The sequence below is a fragment of the Salvelinus sp. IW2-2015 genome, linkage group LG4q.2, assembly GCF_002910315.2.
Source record: "Salvelinus sp. IW2-2015 linkage group LG4q.2, ASM291031v2, whole genome shotgun sequence".
NCBI lineage: Eukaryota > Metazoa > Chordata > Actinopteri > Salmoniformes > Salmonidae > Salvelinus > Salvelinus sp. IW2-2015.
Window position 1 is genome coordinate 17323223 of NC_036843.1, and position 6000 is coordinate 17329222.

Genomic DNA, 6000 nt, shown 5'->3' on the forward strand with positions numbered 1-6000 from the left:
TACAGACCTTCTCCAGATCCTTCAGGTTTGGGGCTGTCGCTGGCAATACGGACTTTCAGTCCCTCCAAAGATTTTCTATTGGGTTCAGGTCTGGAGACTGGCTAGGCCACTCCAGGACCTTGAGACGCTTCTTACGGAGCCTCCTTAGTTGCCCTGGCTGTGTGTTTCGGGTCGTTGTCATGCTGGAAGACCCAGCCACGACCCATCTTCAATGCTCTTACTGAGGGAAGGAGGTTGTTGCCAAGATCTCGCGATACATGGCCCCATCCATCCTCCCCTCAATACGGTGCATTCGCCCTGTCCCCTTTGCAGAAAAGCATCCCCAAAGAATGATGTTTCCACCTCCATGCTTCACGGTTGAGATGGTGTTTCTGGGGGTTTGTACTCATCCTTCTTCTTCCTCCAAACACGGCGAGTGAGTTTAGACAAAAAGCTATATTTTTGTCTCATCAGACCACATGACCTTCTCCATTCTCCTCTGGATCATCCAGATGGTCATTGGCAAACTTCAGAAGGGCCTGGACATGCGCTGGCTTGAGCAGGGGGACCTTGCGTGCGCTGAGGATTTTAATCCATGACGGCGTAGTGTGTTACTAATGGTTTTCTTTGAGACTGTGGTCCCAGCTCTCTTCAGGTCATTGACCAGGTCCTGCCGTGTAGTTCTGGGCTGATCCCTCACCTTCCTCATGATCATTGATGCCCCACGAGGTGTGATCTTGCATGGAGCCCCAGACCAAGGGTGATTGACCATCATCTTGAACTTCTTCCATTTTCTAATAATTGCGCCAACAGTTGTTGCCTTCTCACCAAGCTGCTTGCCTATTGTCCTGTAGTCCATCCTAGCCTTGTGCAGGTCTACAATTGTATCCCTGATGTCCTTACACAGCTCTCTGGTCTTGGCCATTGTGGAGAGGTTGGAGTCTGTTTGATTGAGTGTGTGGACAGGTGTCTTTTATATAGGTATCGAGTTCAAACAGGTGCAGTTAATACAGGTAATGAGTGGAGAACAGGAGGGCTTCTTAAAGAAAAACGAACAGGTCTGTGAGAGCCGGAATTCTTACTGGTTGGTAGGTGATCAAATACTTATGTCATGCAATAAAATGCAAATTAATTACTTAAAAATCATACAATGTGATTTTCTGGATTTTTGTTTTAGATTCCGTCTCTCACAGTTGAAGTGTAACTATGATAAAAATTACAGACCTCTACATGCTTTGTAAGTAGGAAAACCTGCAAAATCGGCAGTGTATCAAATACTTGTTCTCCCCACTGTATTTTTTAAACGGTGTTTGTTGGTTAGGGGCTTGTAAGTAAACTTTTCACTGTACGGTCTACACCTGTTGTATTCGGCGCATGTGACTAATAAAATCAGATTTTATTTGTATATGGTACACTACAGCCACCACTTCTCTCCCTCTTTGTCTGTCTCTGTCTCTGTTCGCTTCTCACTGATATCTGATTCCATGTGTCGTTCAGCAGCAAGTAACCTTTGAACTTTACTTCCTCATTCCCAACTCTCATTCTCACTCAATGTGACACACTTGTCATATTCTGGCATGCTTTATCCCTTTCTCTCACCCTTATCACCTTCCTGATAAGAATTAACATGTCTGCCTTTAGCTTTCAGAATCACAACTATCACAGCTCAACTTTATTACGTTAAGTTTATGTATATTTTATATGTTAAGACCTGCACAGATATTGTAATTTTATGAAACACTTTACATTCAACCCTTACATTAGTGTGTTTTTATTACTGGGAAAGTCTTACTCTTAAACAGTGCAACGAGTTCATTAAGTATTGTTGCACTGTGCTTACAGCAGTGAAAAGTAAGTACATCTTAAAAAGCAGTAAAAGCCCAGTGCCATTATGTAAGAGGTGAATACAGTGTGCAGGTTGGCATTTATTGTCATGAATCTTGACCTGGAGGCAGCTCCACAATGTCATAAAATCTGATTTTAAACCTAGCCTCAATCTTAACCCTAACCACACTGCTAATCCTAATGCCTAACCCTAAATAAAGACCAAGAAGCTTTCATGAATTTTTACAATATAGACAGTTCTGACTTTGCAGCTGACCCATCTAGTGTCAGTGTACCATTATGTGAGAGGTTAATACAGTGGCTGTGTGTTTGAGGCGAAGGTAGAATGTTGTAGAGGAGAAACATAGTAAATCAATCAAATGTATTTTATAAAGCCCTTTTTACATCAACAGTTGTCACAAAGTGCTTTACAGATACCCACCCTAAAACCACCGCATTGCACAGTGGCTAATACAAACTCCCTAGACAGGCAGGAACATAGGAATAAATCGAGGGTTAGCCAGRCCTCTTCTGGCTGTGCCCAGTGTAGTCACAGAATCATTGTTCTTGGTGAAAAAGTATTTATATTTGCTTCACACCGCTCCCTGCAGTAGATAGTAATGCCAGTAGACACTGCCTCCCTGTGGTCAGAGGTGCACACTACAAATTAAACAACCTTTTCAACCACCTCAACATTTTCTAACATGCTGACCACACCGCTCGCGTTGCAAAATAAATGTACACATACATGTTATTCAATCATTGCACCCACACTGCTCGCYCACGTCAATGAGTGTCTGCATAGCCAGGTGCTAAAATAGAACTTGGTTCTATTTGTGACGCTTGACTCACCGCAAGTCCTGCCTCTCCCATCTCCTCATTGGTTTTTAGGAGCATATACCCATGTGGGTGATTGAAAGATGAACTGAGGTCCACACTCCAGTCCAGTTGGTGGTGGTAATGCACCGTAAAGTTGGTTGACAACCGCCACATAAAGTCCCAAGAAAAATAAAAAGTCTGAAGGAGGAGAGATTACTAGAAACTAACTCAGTTTACCCTTTTATCTGTGGATTAATTGTTGGAGTAGAGGACCTTGTGCATTTCAGGTAAAATAACAACCCAATGTTTATATCCCAGGACAAATTAGCTAGCCACAGSAAGCTAGCTAGATAATTTGCCATAAATGTTTCATGCTTTTTGACCTGTCCCCAAATTAATATAGTTGGTTCAGAGTTCGTTTTGATATTTCAACCTTCGTGTCCTGATCGCGTCTGGTGTGGGTGGATAAAATCAACATGCGATGGCACYGTGTGGTCAGCATGTAAGCCTARGATCATCAATAGCTTAAAGTTAAGATATCAAGTCATCGTAGGAAGGCCTTCCAATGTATTACAATTCCCAAATGTCGGTATCCTTCCTCTTTTACCCTTTCTTCCTCTGCTCTCTACCTCCTTCCATCCTCTCTTCCCTCCCGCCTCTCAGTGTCCTCCTTCCTCAGCCTCCACTTCACCCGTCTCCTCCTGACCACAGCTGTCAGCGCACTACAGAACACCTGTACAGAAAATTACATGGCTGCCATCAGGAGGCYGCCCTCCACGTGCTCACTCATCAGGGACACCCGTCGGGAAAGGAAATCCTCAAGCACAGCTTCCTGTTGGYTCAGCGTGCAGAGGGAGAGGAGGAAATGGAAGCGCTGGTGTCCGTGGCCGATGACGCCCTGGGAAGGAACACTCAGAAATGGAGAGGAAAAGCAGAATGCTGCCAAGAGGAACAGCAACACCTGTGTGTGATATCAGTGTCAACAAATGCACTCTACAGGCAGAATCCTCTCGTCAACCTCAATTTTCTCTGTCTCTCTCTCTCTCCCTCATTCCCCTCCCTCTCTCTCTCTCTCACCTGAATTGCGTGTGTGGTCATAGCAGAGTCGTCTCCCCAGGTCCTGCTGGCCAGGGGACTGAAGTTTGCATGTACGCCAGACCGGTTTTCATAACCTGGAATAGCTTGCGGCGGAGCYGGTACGGTCGGCGGTAACAGAGTTTGGCAAAGRAGCAGCATGGACAGGGCCGCCAGGACCCCAAGGGGTGCACGTTTTGGACCCCAAGGGGTGCACGTTTTGTTTTTTGGCCTAGRACTACACAGCTGATTCAAATAATCAACTAATCATTAAGCTTTGATCATTTGAATCAGCTGTGTAGTGTTACGGCAAAAACCAAAACATGCCTTGGAGTCCCGAGGACCGAGTTTGGGAAATGCTGTGACATACTGAGTTAGGTCGCGTTTTTTGAGGTGTTGCTTTGCCAAAAACATTGTTAACACAATAAGAGTTGTACATGATCTCTACATTTTATCCTCTGGCATACAATGCTCCTTTTTCATATCAAGCACGGGTACCACAGCAACCGGCTCAAAACAACATCAACAACATCAACATGCTACTGATTAATCAGGTTACATCTTCTCAACAGTGACATCACAAAGACAGACAAGAAAGTCAACTTTGTGAATATTGTAGAATATGCTAACATTTAGCAGTAAACATACTTTTAGATGTCCTGAATAAACATATAAACGCAACATGAAACAATTTCAGGGATTTTACTGAGTTAAGTTCATATAAGGAAATCAGTCAATTGAAATAAATTCATTAGACCCTAATCTATGGATTTCACATGACTGGGGCGCAGCCAAGGGTGGACCTGGGAGGGCATAGGCCACCCACTGGGGAGCCTGGCCCAGCAAATCAGAATAATTTTTTCCCCACAAAACGGGTTTATTACAGACAGAAAAAGTCCTCAGTTTCATCAGCTGTACAGTTGGCTGGTCTCAGAAAATCTTGCAGTTGAAGAAGCTGAATGTGGAGGTCCTGYGCTGGCATGGTTACACAAGGTCTGCGGTTGTAAGGCCGGTTGCTGACAAATTCTCWAAAATGACGTTGGAGGAGGCTTATGGTAGAGAAATTAACATTCAATTCTCTGGCAACAGCTCTGATGGACATTCCTGCAGTCAGCATGCCAATTGCATGCTCCCTCAAAACTTGAGACATCTGTGGCATTGTGTTGTGTGACAAAACTGTACATTTTTGAATGGCCTTTTATTGCCCCCAGCACAAGGTGCACCTGTGTAATGATCATGCTATTTAATCAGCTTCTTGATATGCCACACCTGTCAGGTGGATGGATTATCTTGGCAAAGGAGAAATGCTCCCTAACAGGGATGTAAACAAATTTGTTCACACAATTTAAGAGAAATAAACTTTTTGTGCATATGGAACATTTCTGGGGTCTTTATACCTGTGTTCTGTTTGTCTGTTTGTCTGTTGCCAGTTCGTTTTGTTCATCATACCTATTATTTCAGCTAATGAAACATGGGACCACACTTTACATGTTGCGTTTATATTTTTGTTCAGTATAAAAGCACAACCAAATGTCAGATTTTTGGTTTAGTTGTCATTTAAATGAGTTATTACTGCACTTTCAACCATTTAATAATAATTGGGTGGGTGCTTAATTTGTCCTATTTCACACATGTACAAATGTGTATTATATGTGAATTGGACATTTGTTTTTTGCATATCCCACTACCCCTGAGACACCCTTGGAGAGTGGGGTCACGGCCAGGGATCATCCATTATTGAAGGTGACCCTGGAGCAATTTGGGATAAGTGCCTTGCTCAAGGGCACATCGACAGATTTTTCATCTTCCCCATTATCCCCTGTGTATTTATACCTGTGTTCTGTTTGTCTGTTGCCAGTTCGTTTTGTTCATCATACCTACCAGCGGGTTTCCCCTTGCTCCTGTTTTGTCTATAGTTCCTGGTTTCCCGGTTTTGACCTTTCTGCCTGCCCTGACCTTGAGCCTGCCTGCCGTCCTGTACCTTTTCCCCACTACTCTGGGTTACCGACTTCTGCCTGCCCTGACCCTGAGCCTGTCTGCCATCCTGTACCTTTACCCCACTACTCTGGAATACCAATCTCTGCCTGACCTGACCGTGAGCCTGCCTGCCATTCTGTACCTTTGCCCTACTACTCTGGATTACTGACATCTGCCTGACCTGACCCTGAGCCTGCCTGCTGTCCTGTACCTTTGCCTGCCCGTGTTTGATTTAATAAACTTTTGTTACTTCGACACTGTCTGCACCTGGGTCTTACCTTCAAATCTGATAGTACAAACTGGCCATGACTGACCCAGAAGACCCGG